This window comes from Vidua macroura, chromosome 11 (genome assembly GCF_024509145.1).
Source record: "Vidua macroura isolate BioBank_ID:100142 chromosome 11, ASM2450914v1, whole genome shotgun sequence".
Lineage (NCBI taxonomy): Eukaryota > Metazoa > Chordata > Aves > Passeriformes > Viduidae > Vidua > Vidua macroura.
Genome location: NC_071581.1, coordinates 12714027 through 12734026, shown reverse-complemented (window position 1 = coordinate 12734026; position 20000 = coordinate 12714027). Strand labels below are relative to the sequence as shown.

The window sequence follows — 20000 nt, the reverse complement described above, 5'->3', positions numbered from 1 at the left end:
ATACTGATTCAAATACCTGACCTTTCTAGTTTTGCAAGCTGCATTTTAAACCCAATATTAAGCTACGATTATAGTAGAAAGCATCAACTGAAAATTCCAGAAGTTAATAAATATTCAGATGCCCTGATTTTATGATCAACCAATTTTTTTTCCCCAATTACATATTTCTCCAAGAATTTGTATTGCCTTTGTGAAACTAGAAACTTTTCAGATATGTAAATCAATCTTAGTGTTACTGTGCAGTATTCTTTAAATTAAATTACAGTACAGATATCAGATTCTAGCAGTTCTTTTACTGCAATGAGATAATTTCTGGAGGCAAGACACCTGGCCGGGATAGAGTGGTGATTAATTTTATGTGTTTAGGGTGCAATCATCACTCAGAAAAAGGCTTAGGGTTTGGATGATGGATGACGGGTAAAGTGCAGGCTGATAGGACATGGCCCATGAATCTGTTCTACATCATCAGTTCCTTTGATCACTGGCAGAAGTTCAGAGATACTTCTTTGCATCTGTCCAAAATAAACAAGGCTACCATATACCTTTTGCAAGATCACTTTTAAATACAGGCTTATTTGTGGGGGAGAAAACACCTTTATTTTTTTCAACAATGACTGAAGGAAATAAAAACAAACACTTTGTCTTGCATTTACATGCACTTTTACAGGCAGAAATACATTGAGTGTGTGTGCTTCCATGTCCATACACACACACACACATATATATATATATATTTTAATGAAAGATGATACCATAAAAGCAATTTTTTTCCCTTGCAAACTGATACCTATGTTGACACCACAGAGGGGATTCAGCATAGCTGCTGAAAAACAGCCTGTCATGAGAAGAAAGCCCTAAGTTATAGCAATGCTATGCAGCATTTCTTCATTAGTAATGGTGGTGTGACTACAAATTGTTGGGAATCTTTCTCACTAGTGATAGCAAAATGAACTGTGTAACCAAAATAATTTTGATTAATAATTCAGAAGAGTTAAAGGGTGAAGAGATAGAGAGGATTTTTGCCAACCTACCAAAAAAAAAAAAAATTTGTATCTCAATTAACAAAACATAATTTGATAATTGGAAGCAAATGCTTCTTTATCATATGATTTCTACTTTTCTTTACCCAATGCTGTCCCCTGCAGGGTGTAAGAAATCAGATCACAGGAGTACTCAGAGACTAAAAAAAATATTTTTTTTTTTAATCCAGGAGTAAGAGAGGAATAGCTGAATTAACATCATGTTCTCTATCAGAATTCATTATCAAGCCAGCATGGTTTATGAAAAATCCTTTCAGAAGCTTGACTGGGTGCTGTAATGGGCATTCCTGGAAAATATTCTCTTATATCTCATGGCATATGTGCAAGACTTCTTTCCACAGGTGTTATGAATTCCTAGTGCTCATGTTGATATTCTGTCTGTGGGTAGTAAGATGTTAAGCACTTCTTTTATATGTCTCATCAGCTGCACTTGGACAAGAAAATCAAACAGAACACATAAATTATAAAATACCTCTCAATGGACTTTTTTATCATTTTATAGAATGAGAAGTAAAGGGTATCCAAGACTGCTCTGTATATGTAGAAAATACTAAGTTACTACTCTGCTTAAAAGACAGGTGACCCTCATAAAAGAATTACAACTCATCTCAAAAAGGACGTAAAAAAAAGTAAAAGGAAGCATAAAGGTGGACAGCTGATTAGATTGAATTAATAAGATCATCTTTGTACCAGACAAAAACAAAACATGAAGCTTAAAAAAAAACCTCTGGGAGCATTTGTTATCACATAGAAATCATACTTACATGATTGTTGTCTCCCTACTCAGCTGGAAAACTGCTTTATCTGACTAAGTGCAAATACTGAAATGTTCATTAGCTTTCTTGAAACACCTTGACTTGTCTTTATTGAGTTGCATTTCATCCATAGCCTTTGCACCTGGGGGCACACAATAAATTTTTCTTCACAAAGGGTTTCTCAAGAGTGGTATGACTGTTCCTGAACACATTGCATCATCTTCTATCATATTTACAAGCCTGGGGCCCAGGATGAAGAATTGTTTAGTATCTTCAAACCAAAGCTTGCCACGTAGCAGATCAAATTGTTGTTGCTCTGCCACTGAGCTGACTCAGTACTTGCTTGTTTGATTTAAGGCACAGTTCCACTGTGAAAAGTTATTGTAAAAATGGTATTTTCTTCTGCAGCAGAACTCGTTCCTATGTGTATGAAGAATTATATGTGCTGACTCAAGTGACAAAACATAAGTATTTACTGCTTCTGGTGTTGCCAGCTCTGCAGAGCAAAGACAGAGGAGACAAAGCAGGTTAGGGTCCATTTAATGTGCATCCATTTATGCTCCTTTCCAGGATTCTGTGTGTTTAGTCCTTGCAAATTCAGGGAGAACAACTGCATCCCAGAGCTGTTTACAGGACTATAATTTGGCCTCTACTGCTGGTGAGTAGCCATGGAAAGGAAGCATTTTGGTCTCAGATAGTGAGGAATGTGGAAACACCACAGACAAAAAAAAAAAACATAATAAAATTGTAATTTGAAACTGAGTAGATCAATACTTTATACTCTTCCATACCATATTTTAGATGTAGTGACCTGCAGAGTTTGTTTTGTGGCATTCTGGGTTTGAAAACTTTTCTCTTGGATTAAAATCATCTCTTACTATTCAGATGTAGTGGGAAAATATTTCTGCTTTCTTCATTATTTACTACTTCTTTTAGAATAAAGCACAGTGTAAACTTCTTTGTATTATCCAGCTAGCTATCATACTTTTGGAGGTAATTTTCGCCTCAATGTCGTGGTCTGAACTGCCCTTCAGTGACTCTGGTCTGTCCCCCACTGAGCCATTCTCAGGGTTGGTGAGGGCTTCCTCCTTTGGCTGCCTTACACAGTCAGTATGTGAAGTTATGAAGGGAGTTCATAAGGAATTACTGAGTTCATAAGGCTGAGTGTTGGTTTTAGCACGTTCACAGTGTCTGGCTTTATTGCTTTAGCTTGTCTAATCCAGGGAGAGAAGTTGTCTCTCTGTTTCAAAGTGACACTGAAGCTTGCATGAGAATGACTTGGACTTGTGTTCCATCAAAAAAGGAAGTGGTTAGAGCAAGCAAAGGAGAAAGGAGATTTTCTTGAATATTTCGCCTACCTAAAAGAGAATTCTTAGCCGTTGTCTTAAATGCCTAGTGGTTTCTGGATGATCAGATTGCCAGGAATGTCTGCTGGTCTCTTTTGCAGTCTTTTGCTGTGAAATTGTCACCTTTTCAGAGCAGATTGTGGGGCTGTATTTTAAGTCCAGTAGAACAGAAATCAGTGGGAATATGGCAGCTTGCTTGATTAGTGCAATACCTTGCACTAGCTCTTTGAAGCAGTAAAATTTTAAATATAATTTATGGTTACTAAATTCTTAAAAATTGTTTTAACCAAAAGACAGTGGTTATCAACAAGCCATGCTGTGGTATTTGAAATAAACACTGGCCCCTCTGCTGAAATGTCTTAGCACTGGGAAAAGAAGGAGCAGCTTCTGTTGGCAGCTTTGGAATTTTCTGCCCAAGTATTCCAAAACGTTAACTTGTATTGGTCTCAGTTTATATCTGTTCTTCCCTTGGGAACTAGAACTAGGCTCTTCTTTAAGAGACTACAGTCTTAACTAATGGTGAAGCTGATAGCACTTACAACCTTTGGTATATTCTATTCAATTTTAAAGTAAATTCCTATAAATTAAAGCAAAGCCTCATTGTTATATAGAGAAAAAAATGAGTAAGAGGCAACTACATGAAGATTATATATGAATAAAGGTCCCAGCACCCCCTAGGTCCCAGCACTTTGAAGCTGACTAACTCTATGCAGTATAAGATTCCAAAAAAATCCTTGGGAAGGGGTGGGGTGGAAGTGCCCTTGACCTGTTGTAGAATAGAAACTGAAAGTTTTAAGGCTTCTCTCTAACATGAGGCTGAACTACAAAATATCAGTTATTCTTTGAACTTGTCTTTTAAATAACCCTTTAGGTATTGTAGCCTGAGCAACAAATATTTTATTGATTTGTGTGTGTGGATGGATTGTGCTTAAATATATTCAGTTAGTATTGCTTAGTAATTTTTTCTGAAAATACAGCTATTCTTGTAAGCTCTTGAGTCTGGTTTAGCTCAATCAGTAGTTTATCAAAATCTTGTTATGCATTTCCATAAGAAGGAAGAATACTGCCAGCAAGAGCTGTGTGACTGCCAGCACTCACCATCTTGTTCTGTTGTGTAGCAATTGAAGTCACATCTGTAGGCTGTATTTAAATGTATAACTCATAAGCCAAGATGGAGACTCGAGTGTAAATTCCCTTCCTGATGGTTAATAGCAGTTACATCCAAAGACCCCGAGGAGAATCCCTAATTCCACTAGAGTTTTACCTTCTTCTGGAAACCCTTTTGTTGTGAGCAGGCCTGGCTCAAGGGGATAATAGGAACTTGAAATACGAGTATATTTGAGAAATGCACGTATACGCTACAGACGCATAAGCTTGACAGTCTTTAGGAGCTGTCTGATAACTTTCTACAAAGCAGCTTGACCCCCTACTGTTATTTTTTTATATTTGTATTTACTTTATCACACAGAAAACCAATCATGTTACTCTGTCATACCAGTTATTTTATAAAAGTAGACAGAGGCATGTAGCAGCTCAGAAGAGCTTAGTCTCCTGAAAAGACACAGCACTTTCTTCCCTTGAGGTCTGAAGTTATTAAGGCAACAGAAATGCTTAGATTTTGTTCTTTTAAATCCAGGTAATAGAATAATAGAACATAATAATGGTAAAATATTCTTGAAAAGATCCAGTACCTAAATATGTCCTTGAAAATTATCATCATAATTTTATATCACCTACATTAAAAGTTCAACATCATGTTACACAAGAGACTTGACTGGAAAGCACATATCCATTTAAATTGTTGCAAACTTACTCAGTCAATGCAATATAAAATTATCTTCCATGTTGTTGTTGGGATCATTCTACTGCATTTATTTGGATGTCAAAGTGACAGGCCATTAACCTAGGGGTAAGCTAATCATTTAAGGAACTTTTCTTGTTTTGTACAATGAAGAAGTATTCTTGAAAATACAACACAAACATAGATATCTGTGTCAGATGGTAATGGTCCATTTCTTTTAAATATGAAAATGTAATTTAGCATTCAAACAGTCAAGACTGTGGTAATTTAAAATAAAACAAGAACAAGCATCATTAAATGGTTGTGTTTCTGGACTTAGACTGATGCTTAACACATTGATCTTCTCCAATAGAAGCTTTCCATATTTCATCTTTTAGAATCTTTGACCTTTTCTTAACACCATTAAAAGATAAAATGTTAATCTACTGAAAAAAGATGCATGACCTTTTAAAAGTGAACTGTACCACTTTACAGTCTGCCATCATTAAAGAACTTTATGCTCAGGAGCCACGCATTATATGTATCATAGCATTATAATTGTTTATAATAATGTAATTGTTCAACCAAGAAGATATATACCACACATAACATAAATTAGAACTATGTGAACTTTGAAAACCCAATCAAAATAACATGTCAGATCGAGTCTTACTTTCAGTTTTAATCAGCTTCAACCTCAAATTTATTTTTTATTACTATGCTCCAATGCATGCCTAGAAGACACCATTTTAACAAAGAAGAAGAAAGGTACTTTGGGACAAATGAAACCACATCACTGGCAAATAAAGATGCTTATCTTCATTTGTTTAACATCACCTTTACTTCTTTTTTCAGTATAAAGAAATAACTGGAGCACAAATATTTTATATTTCATAAGGAATTTCAATAGTAAGGAAAATAATGAAAATGGACTTAACTTGTTTTTACTAAATCTGAATTATCTTAAAACATGACTTCTTAAAAGCAGTGGCCACAATTCAGAACAGTGCTGAAACCTGCTTTAAATCCAGTTCAGTATCAGATAGTAATTAGGTTTTAATATGGGCTAATTTGATTCCAAATTAAGAATTAAAAGAGAATGAAAAAAACTGAATGCATTATATAGGCTCAGATAACCTAATCTTATCTTCTGGTAAGGTGTAAGTTTTAGATGAAGCCCATCAAATTGTTTTGAGGACATAGCTAAATAGTAGTGTGTCTACTCAATAACTACTTAACAGAGGATAATAGAAAGCTTCAGCATTTGAATATGATGTTCTGCTAGTACCTTTTATTATATAGGTAAAAAAGCCTTTCTACAGATGCAGGCTCTATTCTATTTTAACGTAAATTCTATACAAGTCCCTAAGTTGTTCCATTTTCCACAGTAAAACCAGTGAGCTTAGACTGGATAATTTGGGGTTGAAATATCCTCTATGCATGTTTTTCCAGTGGAATTTACTCCTTAAGGTAAGTGGCTGCATGCAAAATAGAGATGCAAGTGTTCTAATATAACATAAATTTAGGTCCCAGTATTAATATTCTTTGACTGTGTTAACTTATTTTGTTTAGCAATGTCACGGCAGTGGGGGTTCTTACACAGCTCTGATGCAATGGGTACATTTAAATTAGTACTTTAGGGCACAGAATTGATTTTTGTTCCTTTGTGATTTTGCCTTGCACCTATACCTGAAGGCAGTGGTGTGTGCCCAAAGCTGTTTCTTACCTCATGAAACTGAAGCTGAAGTCATTTGCTGAATTACCATCTTGAGTAGTAATGAGGACACACAGTCCTGCAGGATTTAGCTTTTCACAAATGTATTGCATGCCTAGGAATGGAAACTGGCTTGAATTACATTGTTAGAAATTTGATCATCTGCATAGTAATGCAGAAAGTAAAGGAGAAATCACAGGCTTTGCTAAGAGTTTTTGGCAAGTTGAAAGACATTCACTTCCAGTGAAAAGTTTATCTTCTGTTTTCTGATTGCATTGATGCACTAGCCCTATCCATTAATGTATTATTCCTGTTAAATAAGCAGCACCCCATTTTGTGCAGGCCAAGCATTTCATCTTTGAAGTTAGTAGTCACTTTTTTTGTCATGCTCTTCCATTGTTTAGACCTGCTTCCCCGTCCCAGCCCCAGTTTATCACACCGCAAATTTCCTCTCTCGCATATTCTTCCCTCTAGGTCATTGATAGTGAAAGCAAGCAATATGTTTCCTGGTGTTCAACCATGTGGCACTTCAGTAGTCACATAACACACTAGATAAGGAGATGACAGTCTGTGCTGCTCTGAATAGCATATGTGCATGCCATCTGAAAGCCAGGAGCTCAAGGACATGGATACAGCCAACAGAGGGAGTCAATGGTAGCAGAGCACTGGCCATTCATCCCCTGCTATGGAGAGAAGAAAAATGGACAGCTTTGCATTTATGGTTAAAGGGAAGATTTCAGTCTGTTTCTCATTAGTCCCTAGGCATCGTTTGGAGGCCATGTGCTCCTCTTCTTTCTAGCTGGAGGTTGCCTACGTGACACAAGTTTGGTCCCAGCTCAGCAGGAGGTGGTGCCCCATTAGCAAGTCAGCTGTTTTGATAAAAGTTTGGCCCTTATAACAATTTTTATGTGTTCAGAGAAGATCTGATCTACAGTGTTTGCCTTTTTATATGCCTATTAAGTATACCTATCAACTAACATAAAGAAGCTATAACTGCTATCTAGGTAGAATTACAAAATAAAGCCTAGTTTGTGGGGAATACCTGCTTGCTCCATCTTTTACAGTATAGTAATAACGTTTAACATCTCTTCTGCCTACTCATAACTAGGTACCCAACATAGCTAAAATTATGTAGATCTCATCAACCAAAGTGGCATTCCCTTCAGACTAAAAAAGTCCTAGATCTCAGTATTGGTGAATATAATAAGAGAAAGAGTCTTTTCTCTTTGACAGAAGCAAGCTGTCACAGTAATAGTGAAATGAGACACAGAAGAAAAAAAAATTCAAAATATTCTTAGACACATTCAGGCAACATGTAAATAGAATAATAAATCTGGTAAGAAAGATCTGTCTATTTTTCGCACAAAAGGGCTAAGAAGTTGTTTGGGTTTTTTTTTTCCATTTTAAAGCATGAATTTCTTTTTCTTCCACCTGAAGTCTGCACAGTATTCCACAGAGCAGCTGTCCACAGCAAGAAACTCATCATTCACTCTCTGATCAGCACATACAGTAAGTGACATGAAACTCTGCTTAATTCTCTTGTGTCTTCATGAAATAATTTCTTCACCAACTAAAGAAATCTGCTGTTTACCATAATCTCAATTTAACACCTTCTCTCACTGTTCAAAAGTAACTGTCTGCATTTGAATGGGGTTTGCAAAGCAGAAGTAACTGCCAGGGAAAACGAAACAAGTCTTGTCTCTTCCTTGAAAGTTGAAAAAGGCTTTAGGTTTTTTTATCACAGTGACAGGTTACATGGTAAATAAAGTTTGAGATCTTTGCTTTGGCCATTTAATACAAGAATTGGTTCGAAGTGAACAAAGCTGAAGGGTGCAAAACTTGAACTAAGCCCAAGTTACACATTAAGTCGGTTGTTGGGAGACAAGTGGCACATGCCCACAGTAACCCTGGGGGGGCGGGTGCGGTGGGACAGGCTGCGGGCTGCTGCTCTTCACTTACAGAGGAAGCTCCTTCAAACTAATGGGCTTTCAGTTAACGAGCACTACGGAAAATAGGCCTTGGGAAACATTCTGCTCCTTAGAAGCTAACTTGTTTGGTTTGTGTAAGGTAGAAAGCGGCTGGGAGGATCTCAGCACCATCAAAGCTGGAAAGGGTCCCACCTTGCCTCACATTACCATGCACAGCAGAGGATCGCTTAAAAAAGATTTCCTCATTCAAATTGGAATCAGATACAATATCTTTTAATCAGCAATCTAAACAAAGGCCCTGTTAGTATTGTGAGATTAGGTAGATTTCTACAGATTTGTTCTGAAGTTAATGAAATTGCATCCAAAGGAGACATGAGATATGAAATGTTCTGCAGGAGTTCAAAGCCTGCAACTGCAGCTGCACTCCCCAGCAGCCTGTACAAGCCCTGCAAGCACTTACCTGGGAACCTGTTCTTGAGGAAAATCTCTCCTGCAACTCTATTCCCCTGACTCATAAGGTTTGAGGAAATTCGCATTTCAAAATTTAGAAATACAGTGCACAATGGTTTCATGTCATAGCTGGATTGAATTAAAAAAAAGCATTGTGTTAGAGGGTAGGAACCTCTTTTTGTCTTTTGTGTTTATATCGCTCTGTTGATTTACTGCAGGTAAAAAAAATGGTAATGTAAAATCCTTGTGTAATTTTTCTGAAACAGGATGAGTTTTCACATGATCTGAGTAGCATTGTACTCCTAACTACAAAATGCTTAGAGGAAACTAAACTAAGTTGAAGGAATTAATATTCCATCAAAGAGTCGGTACTTGCCTCAATAAGATATTTTTAGCATTTTTGGATTTTGATATATGTGTCTTTTTTTTTCCCAAGAGAACAGGAAAACTACTTCTCTTCTCACCACTTCTTTCATGTTAGGTTGTTTATGGCAGACCACTGCATTAGGTCATGTAGCATTTGATCGACTGGAAAATGAACAATGTTTTGAATCATCCATATGTTTCATTTGCTGCCTCTCTTTGGTCAGATGAATGTAATTGTCCTGCCAGTACCCAGGTATGAACCAGGGTTAAAAGCTTTCACATAAGCCAGGTATGTACCTAATCAGAATACTCTTGCTTACGGAGAGCTTTCGATGCTAGAAATAATGTTTTTAAAGCATATTGACATATGCATTAAATGAAAAGCACACATAGTATTGAAGTGCTCTATTTCCCTAGAAAAGGAAGTGAATAAGTCTTAATTTTCCTTCAGGGCAAAGCTTTAATAGAATTGCTTCTAGTTCATAGTCTTCCAGTTATTGTTTAAGCCCCATAAGATACTTAAGGCTTTGAGTGTGTATACCAAGAAAAGAAAAATATGAATTCATTCTCGAGGTCAGACTTGGAGCTAATAAAGTTATTCTGATTTCTATTATGTTTCTTACCCACCAGCATTACCCTCTTGCTATTATGTACCTGAACAGTTTTAGTGTTTTGGGTGCCTCGTATCTTATGGAAGTTGGGAAGGAAAATCAAAGGTCCAAGGAACATGGAAAAAGGTAATTAAATCATTGCAACAAAGAAAACAGAAAAAAAGAAAGGGAACAGAGGATACAAACAGAAGCTATCAAAGTGGTTCTCTGCCAATGTTTTTAGTGTTGTCATTTAGGCGTGTCTATGTGGTTGAGTGATTTTCCTCAGTAATCTGCTTGTTTTGTTGGTTTTACAGTTTTTGGCAAGATGATTTCTGAATTTTTCTCAGATTCTCCCTGTTCCCTCCAAGATGGACGCAATTTATCATGTTGCCATTATCCATCCTCAGTGATTCAAAGACTTCTGTGTTTCTTAGCAAGACAGGCAGCTTCTCACATTATATGTACTTGGAATTAAATCTCATTTCTCCTCTCTCATGGCTACCAGGCATTACGTTTTAAAGTGGGATCTTCAGCAGCTGAAATTTCACTCCTGTAGTTCCCAGTACATATAAGTCGCAATATCCCAGGGCCTGAGTGGAATCCCAGTCTCTCAGGATTATTTTACTATGTCATACAATGTGCAAAGACATGTCAAACTGAGCAAAAGAGAGGAAAGCATGTAGCCATTTTAGCAGCTTCTGTCTCCTCCCTCACTGAATTGGAAATTAATGTGAATTTTGTGATAAAATTATGTGTGGCACTTATAATTTGCAATGTGGTCAAATATATGTGTATAGTATGGGTGAATAAATAGAAAATTGATTGCACCATTAACTCTGCAAATCTTAGGAAGCTATCAAGTTTGTCAGATGTGTATGTTTATCTACAGTTGTCATTTGCTGCAAAACATCTGTATTTTAGAGGGTCAGACTTTTAGACAACCTGAGTGTACAACAGATACTACAGACTCTTTTTAGCTACCCAGTTTGAAAACAGAAGTGTATGGGCCTTCTTAAACCCATTTGCAAATCTGTCCTTAAACAATATGGGTTTTTTTGGTGGCTAAAATGAGTGTCAGTGTTTTTTTCCATTTGTTCTTGTGTTTAAGATTTCAGTGAAAGGTACAATTTTCTGCAGTGCCTTTGCTTATTATATGACTACGCTTTAGATAAATTATGGTAGTGTTTGGGCTCCATATTTGATTTCCAAGTTTTGAGTATGAGGTTATACTCATCCACAGCTTGTAAGAAGAGCCAGACTGATGGCAGAAGGGTTGATGTCCTTTGTGGAGTAGGTACAGCCTGTTGCCTTTTTACCTTGCCAATGCACTTCAGTCTCAACATGCTTCCAATGTGGAGAATCCCAGTTTGTTTCCCTCATCTGCCTGTCCTTAAATTCTGGGCTGGCTGGGCAGGGCAGTCTGAGTTACTGTTAGTTCTAGCTGTGGATTGAGTGGGCAAAACCTGCAAAATAAAAAAGTAACTCATTGATGTAGACAAATAAAATTTTGTCTTGGGCACTTGCAAGGTCCAATGAATCTCCTGCTAACAAACCTACCTCATTTTCAGCTTCATTGAAAAATGCAATGTAATCAGGCTTTAATCAGGGGAATGAGACATGGTGCATATTTCCAGGTCTGAAATGAAAATCTATTTTTTAAAAAAGAAAATTAAATGCTATTTCAATTTTCTTCTGCTGACCATGTAGGACTGTACTGAGCTCCTGCCACCTACCAGCATGCTCGCCAGGCAGTCTGTACAAATATTATCATTACTTAAATAGAGTCTGAATCATTACCTTGTGTTTTCACTTTGTAGTGAAGTGATTTAAATATAGTTTTTTTATGTTGGGATCCTTTGACAAATGCATAAATAGTTAGCGCATTGTTAGCAACAGTGAAAAGGAAATGGATGCCTGGCAGGAGGAAGGGCAAATAATTTTCTCATGCTTGCTGTGCTCTTTCTGTAGTGTAAATCAACTCTTCTCCTCTGAAAGTAAAAACTTATTCCAAGATGTCAACAAAAGTAAAGTAATTAGGAAAGGAAATGTAATTCCTCTCTGCTGCTCCTTCCTCGCACACATTAGTAAATGAAAGCTATTTAAAGATACAACCTGGCATAGACTAATTGGAGATGAGTCATTTGGGACCTGATCCTGGAAATGCTTACTCAAATGAGTAGCCCTTTGATTGTTCGCCTGGGTCAGTGTGGAGTGTGTGTGCATGCTGCAGGATCAGGGAAGAGAGGGGTCAGTCCTGCAGGCTCCTGAGCTCTCCTGAACCAAAGGATCTTGAGCTGCCCAGCTCAGTGGGAAGATGCCTGTACTTGGAGTTAACTGTTCTATTGGATCACAGCCAGTTTGGTCAGTGTCTCCCAGGACTAAACCCTGGATGTTTAACTTGAATAGAATAGGAATATTATGGGGCTACTTTGATTAATTAATCTCATTTGGAATAAAAGAAACAACTAGAAAACTGAAACACATCACAAAACTTTCCCACATCCACTTCTGCTTCTGGTTCATGTCTGTCATAAAATTAACTACTGTAATATGCTTTTTCCACAATTTAGTTCTCAAATACTTGGCTGCAAAGGAAGCTGTAAAGCTCAAAGGCGTATTTTTTCTTAGTGTTAGCAATTAATATGCCACTAGTCTTTGCATAAATAAGTTGTCTATTTTAAAGCAACTCAAATGGGCTATTTCATTTTATATGACTGTTAATTAAGATGTTGATTAGCCCTGCTATTGAAGCATTGAAACCCTTTCTAAAAGAAATGGCCACTGTTTCAGTTTTGTTTTAATTAGTTGGACTTTGAGGTTATTTACTACGGTGTCAGCTATCAAAGTAAAGCTATTTAATTTGATGTTCAGTCCGAGGCAGGTAGCACACAGAATTCCACATTTGCCTGTAACCACTGCCATTAACAGCAGTATGATTTAAGGTCATTTAAGAGTCATCAACCTCACAGATGGTAAAATGCGAAGTATCTAAAAGGGAAAATAACAATTGTTGTCTTGTCAAATAAAATCCGAACATTGTATTTTTCGTGAACACCCACTAGCTTCCAGCAATTTTATACAGAATGTGTTTCCCTTTGGGCGGAGAGTGTTAGGTCTTCCCTTTTATGTATCCTTCCATTGAGACATGCTAACCCCCTCGGGAGGTGAAACCCACCCAGATATTTGTGATTTTAAAACTTCATTTGCGTCACTTGAAAAAGAGATGGATCATTATTCTGGGATAAAATCACATCCTGCACAGTGAAAATAACAGGCAACATTTGACCTGAAAAGGGAAAGAGGAAAAAAAAAAAACCAACAACTTTAAAGTGTTAAAAGAAACAGACAGTGTTAAAGCTGCTTCAGGAAACAAATTCTCCCGTAATGCAGTGTAATTACGATCTTTTCTAAGCTAAGTATAGTACCCTAGAGATTACTATAAGTAACTTATAATAGAATTTTTATTAGTGGTAGTAATTTTTTATGATAATTAGTGTAATCAGCAGCCAATAAAATCAGAAGATATATAGTTATCTCTTTTACACCAGAAAACTAAACTTCAGACAGCTGAAACATTAGAAAAATATATTATTTTATGATTGTTATGCACTTGTTATGTTCTTATTATTTGGTATTTTTTTAATAGCTCTTTCCATTTAATGGTGAAAAATGTGAGGCATACTCAAGAGCAAGTATAAAGCAGCCAGCTTAAGGTAAGCATCTGGCATTTCATTTCCTTGGCAATCTTTATTCCATCTGATCTGAAACCTCATCCTTTTTGGAAGTTAGTGAGTTTTAAGTATTTCTTCTAGATAATGGGTGACCCTTGCACAAGCCCTGTCCTCACAGTGAGATTCCACCTTTTCTTATTGACTGGAGGGAGAGGCCTGGCTGTGCACATGGTCTGTGTATTTTTGGGACTCTCTTGTGCTGCTCCACAAAAAGAATGTTTTGACTGAATGGATTAGCTACTACTGCTAAACCAGAGGGTTTGCTGGAAATACAAAGAAAGAGAACAGTTCCAAATAAACCTAGGGAAGGACTAACTGCAATTTTCTGTTAGTGTTCTGAATCATACTTTCAGTTTTCAGTTTGCTTCTCTGTCAGAACTCTCCAGGCTGCGTGAAGGATGAGATGGAGCTCTCACATAGGCTGCCAAAGCTGGCATCATACATGCCTTGAATTTCTTAGGCTTGGACTTCAGTCAAGGCTGTTTGAAAGGACATGAAGGCTATGAAGAGAGACTGATGTCTTCCACTCAAGGAATGGCATAAATTCTCCTGGACCTTTTGGAAATTATTCCTGCAGAAGGAGGTCAGAGGACTGTTGCATTCTCCTAGGCTTTTTAGACTTGGTTTGTCCTAAATTGAGAAAGAGAAGGGGAAAAGGAAAGGGGGGAAAGTTATGGTCTCACTCCTTAGACTTGCTGAAATTCCTAGCAAAGTATTCCTAGCAACTGTACAGATATTCATAATCTGTGTTCATAATCTTCTATATCTTGATGAGCTGTGACTCAGTGTTGCCAGTTGACATATTATCTCCAGCATGTGACTTAGTGTCTGTGGAGATGCATGAGGTAGAGCAGGCTCCACAGAAGTTTGTCCACATTCTGCAAATATAGGAGGGCATCAATGCTTGCAGTTACCTGCAATCCATACCTGTGATCCATATTTTGCGAGTTCTTCAGTGATCATTACTAATGCAGCGTATATTAATCTGGCTTATGTTAAAGTGTGTAGTTCACAGACTTCTTTAGACAGTCCATGAACACAAACAGGTTCATCTAAAGACAAAGACACTGGTTAGGTCCCTAATAAAGGTGTTCTAATGATGTTTCCTAGATGTGCTGTCAGTACATTTTGTATGGAAATATGATAACTGGCTGTTAAATAAGCAGTTGTTTCCTTCACGTCCCAGAAACCCTCACTTTGTGATGAAAATGGCCAGTTTTCTTGCCTTGCCTCTGTTTTCCCCCACTGGTCTTTGCAAAGGTAGCACTCTACAGACTTTCAGCCTTCAGGTAGATTCCAGTGCTGCTCAGCCAGGAAGCACACAGGCTGTGAAAACAGCACCCTGGCAGTGGATAAAGCATCAAGTTACCATGCTGATTCTGCTGGATTCCTGTGTGCCAGCACTTAGAGACTGTTGACCGTGAGGTTTCTCTGACACTCTTGTGAACCCTCACAGGGACAGATGGATTTGCTCTTGAATGGCTCCATTCTTTTCTCTTTGTGAATAGAGCGGGCAATGGTTAATTTGCCCTGACTGCTGTCATGCACCACAGGCTTCTGCTTTGTCACCCCTCCTGCTGACCATGGCCTCAAGGGCAGGAGGTCTCATATTCTGAAAACGTGTGTACTTACTGTATGTGTCCAGCTTGTCTTTTGGGAGGAGGAGTGCTGTGGCTGAGCACAGATGGTGCTCTTCCCCTTGCTGTGCTTCAACTTCAGACCTAAATAAGAGGTTTCCAGCAGGCTGGCTTGGTAGAAGCAACTGATGGGAGCTAGAGAAAGGAAAGTCCTGTTCCCCCTACACTGAGGGATCTTACCAAAAGCCATGGTAGCAAAAGTGATCATCCATGTGTTCTGCAACGTTTTGAATCCATGTAGGAGACGTTAAACAATTATTTATGGTCTTATTAATTTTTAAGCTGAATTACTGGAATGCATTGTACCTAAGGCTGAAGGATATCTGGAAACTCGGATGACAAAGCAGTTTCTTTCTCATATGGTCTCCTCAGAGTATGCCTTGCTTGCAGCCTGTTCTCAAAGTTCTCAAATTGTGCAACAGCTGCCTAAGCATTTCCAGGTACAAGTAAAAATGAAGTTTTCAGCCATCAGCCCAAATAGCACAGCCTTCCTTCTTCATTCTTCATCCCATTTCTGCTGATTGGGTCAACTAATGTCCTTCATTTGTTATTATTTACTTAAAGGTCTCTCTTCTTTTACTGCCTTCAAAAATCACTGTGTGTTCTTCCTCCATCTTGCTGACCTTTGAGTTACATAGCAGAACTGTTTTCCAGCATTAGTTTCTAAGGGTTGATAGGTCTGAAGGATTTTAGGCAAAGAGGGTTGTATTTTCAGTTTTAGAGTCTGTGAATACCTTATTAGCAGACACTGGATTGTGTAGTAATTTGTCTAGAGGTTAGAACAGATGCATAGCACCCTCCCAGATAAATAAAGCTTAATTTGTAATTTCCACCATAGGCAGATCAATCTGTGTAATTTAAGTGACTGAAGTTTTATAGTTGGTGTGCAAGGAAAATACCTTTTATTTAGAACAGCAGCAGTAAATTGACAGTGTAATTTGTTCTGTGAAAATTGGTCACTGTATTCAATTGTGCATAAAAACTCACAGTCTTTTGAACAGCACCCACAAGTTGTACCCTTAAAATAGAAGTAATTTTAAAAAATCCAAACATTCAGATCTTTGAAGACACTCCTTTCTATGACTGGTGTTAAACTTCAGGTGTTGTTTTCCTTGCTTTTCAAGGAATTTGGCATGTGCCACAACATCACATCTGGTAAATGTTTAACTGAAAAATTGCTCGTTTCTAAATTTAAATCTTAATTTTTCCAGTTAAAATGTGTATCCTGTGGCTCATGTTGTTCATCCATTCTACCACCAGATAGGTAAAAAATCACGCTGCTTGCCTCTCAAGATGAATATCAGACAAATTCACTGTGCAATGTACACCACTACCTAGAAACTGTAACACAAGTGATAAATACCAGAAAGTTGGCAGCGAGGGGAGGCTCTTCAAAGAAAATGTATACTAAAAAGATGTAAGATTAGTGGCATCATTGTAAAAAATGTGAAATCTCTATCCCCTCTGGAAATACACTGGTAAGCAGACCCTGAGGAGAAGAAAAAATCTGCAGCCTAAAGCAGAGTCTGTGGCCTCAGCCAAGAAATCCAGGTCACATCTGACACCTATTGAAATCCACACTCATGAATCCAGTGGACTTTAGGTTGGATTCCTAATCACCATAAAAATGGTTTAATTCAATGTGTCATCTCCAGGGAAGGGTGAGAAGACATCTGAGATGGAAACAGAGACAAATGACTCTTCCCTTGAGGTAACATCAGATACAGGAGAAGCTCCCCTGTGCTGCACTGGAGTCCAGCAGGTAATACCAGTTACCTTGGCCTCACTAGTAAATACCTGAAAGGTAATGCCCTTTTGATTACTATAATTTCAATGTTGAAAGTAACCAATATAAACCAGTATAAATTAATTGATCTCAGCATTATATTTGATCTAACTCAACTGTATTTTGATTTTTAAAGAGTTAAATGCAGTCAGAACTTCCTAGAGGTTTTCTGAAACAAAATTCAGTGAGGAAAGTGTTTTACTTTTCACATGACTGTCAATGTTTTTATTTGCCAGTTAGAGAAATGTTAAAAATAATACATTTCTGCAAAATGAAATATTTTCAGTTTGGGTTTTGCCCGCTCTCTTTCCCCTGTTCCCATTCTGCACTTTTGGAACAGGCAAAAGACAAAACACAATTCTTCTTCATAGTATTTCTTTCTTTTGTTTAGCATTTTTTCCATCTTCCCTGCAATATCCTCAAAACATTAATGGAACATTTTTGCAGTGGGGCTTTATCCAGAAAAAAAAAGTCAAAGAATTCTAAAAATGAGAGTTCTATTACTATTTCTGATATTAGAAACTGAGCTAATTTGTCAGATGGATGCAGTATAAGGTTATGGTTTCAGCACAATGGAGAAATTATCAATAGAATAATGGATGGCAAACAAGAAGTCTTGCATGTGTGCTTTTCTCCTGCGTTGTTTTCAGATTTCACAGACTGAGTGTAACACTGTTTCTGTCTTGTAGAAGGAAAGACTAGCTCGAGGCTACAGCCAAACTCCTTATGAACAGAAAAAGGAAGGCTGTGAAATACGGGGTGTGGAATACGGACCTTCTAGAATAGCCATTTTAAGTAGCTTTTGGGTATTGTTCAGCTGCAGCAAGGAAAGTGTAATTGTGCTGCCCAGTTCTGTTTGAACAAGTGAGTTGTGCACTTCACTGGAGGAATGTATGGAGTGTGTTGAAAGCACAGATACGGAAGTGTGGCCAGGAATGTGATAGAGTGGATATAAAATGAGTGAAGACAAGTGTCCTCATGCTGGCTGCGGTGGTGACGTGCATTATCTCGACGTTATCAGGAGATAGATGTTTGCATTCCCATGGGTCAGTGCAAGTTGTCACAGTTTCAACTTCCAGCTTTTTCTTATGGAAATAACATCACGAGGCAAAGAACATGAAAAGTCCTCTGCTTGCTTGCACCTCCACATGTGATCTTACAATCCTGAATGCTCTCTAGAGGACTTAGGGTGCAGTGTGAAAGTATGACAATTGTTTTATCAATGGTCCTTTGCTTCTATTTATAGCAACAAAGTTGATAAAAAGGTTTTATTTCACTCGTCCTTTTCCTACTCATTGAATATCTTTGCTACTGAGACATTTTCAAGGGGGAGCAAGATATACATAGATTTTTGTTTTATCCTTACTTCCATTAAAAAAAAAAAAAAAAAGAAAAGAAAAAAAGGGTTAGATGAAGTTCTGAGCAGTAGGGTTTTGATGCACATGTTGAATGTTGCCTCTCTGGAAAGACATTGCTCTCCCAGAATGGCAAATAGGTCAAAACCTGGCACTTTCCACCCCAGCCCAACAATTTGAAAGTAGTTATTTTTGCAAGACCACTTAACAGGCTTTATTATCATTCCAGTATAAAATAAAAACAAACAGCAGAACTTCTCCACAGGTTTTGCAAAATGCAGTTAAGTAGTTGTCATTGTTTCTGATCTGCTAATCAATTATTAGTATTAATTAAAGGATCCCTTTAGATCTGTTCCTCAGATCCATAACAGTCAACAGGAAGAGGAATGTGTGGCATGGAATCTTGATTCCTGTGTTTACTACATGTTATATCTGTTCCTGCGTGCGTGAATATACCATCTGATAAGGTGAAACACCCTGTATATACTAGTAATTAGTAATTAGTCATAATTTCATGTAATTATTACAGCAATTTCTGTGGTAGCTATCATGTGTCCCAGACATCTGTACTTTATGAAGCCAAATTTGTAATTTTCAACGAATATGTAGTTAGCCCACTGAAGTATATTACATACTTTTGCTTTATCCCAGCCTTTTTGAGCTCTCTTGTACCTGTTTGCTCTGCAAAGGCAGTAAGAAAAGTAATAAATTTCCAAAGTTACATATCTGTCCTAGGAAATTATTTATGTTGCAACGTTTTGGTTTTTTTGTTTTGTTTTGGTTTTTTGGGGTTTTTTGGGTTTTGTTTTTTGTTTTTTTGTTTTTTTTTTTTTTTTTGTTTTTTTTTTAGTTTTTTTTTTTTTGTTTTTTGTAAGGTGCCAAATGTTCTGGTGTGTCTATCTTTGGGTTGTTGTTTTTTTTTTTCTTTAACTGTACCCTTCTCTGTGTTAGCCTGTAAATACAGTGCTCAGAAAGAGGGGGCAAACAGCACTGCCTTGAATCAGGTGTGCTGAGGGCAGCTTTGCTGTAATGTTTACCACACACCTGTGTTAACGTTTGAACAATCAGCACCCATCCTGATTTTTTCAGTCTGGAGTATCTTCTAAGATGGGAGGGAATTGTTTCTTGTGCCAATCTAATCTGCAGGATTGCTTTGTCGTGCAAGTGAAGGGAGACTGCGATACACTTATTTTCACTTACAGCTAAAATCAAATATGAACTCCAATCTGAAAATGAAACTGAGGTGCCTGGGGAGGTAAGGGTTTCCTGGTGGGGTTTCCTGCTTTTTAAGAAAGTCTGGTTTAAAGAAGAAAAAAAAGTGAAAAATGAGCAGACTTGGTTAGAAAATTTTTAAAAGCAGAAAATTCCAGAATGGGGCAAGCAGCACAGAAATGTAGACAAAATTAACTTTGTGGGGTTTTTTAATCCCTTAAAGTTTCAGGCTTAGAATTAGCAACCTGTAGCCCAACAGTTTCACTACAGGAAGTGATTGTCATTTATTTGTACATACAGATAGCAT

At 37.5% G+C, this 20000-nt stretch overlaps 1 long non-coding RNA gene across 1 annotated transcript; it reads left to right on the top strand.

Annotated features, from left to right (window-relative positions):
- The first annotated feature begins 9904 nt into the window (after positions 1–9904).
- Positions 9905–17078, top strand: LOC128812800 (uncharacterized). The gene is made up of 3 exons (XR_008438839.1): positions 9905–10116; positions 13619–13685; positions 16996–17078. It is a non-coding gene; the product is annotated as an uncharacterized LOC128812800 (long non-coding RNA).
- Positions 17079–20000: the final 2922 nt, after the last annotated feature.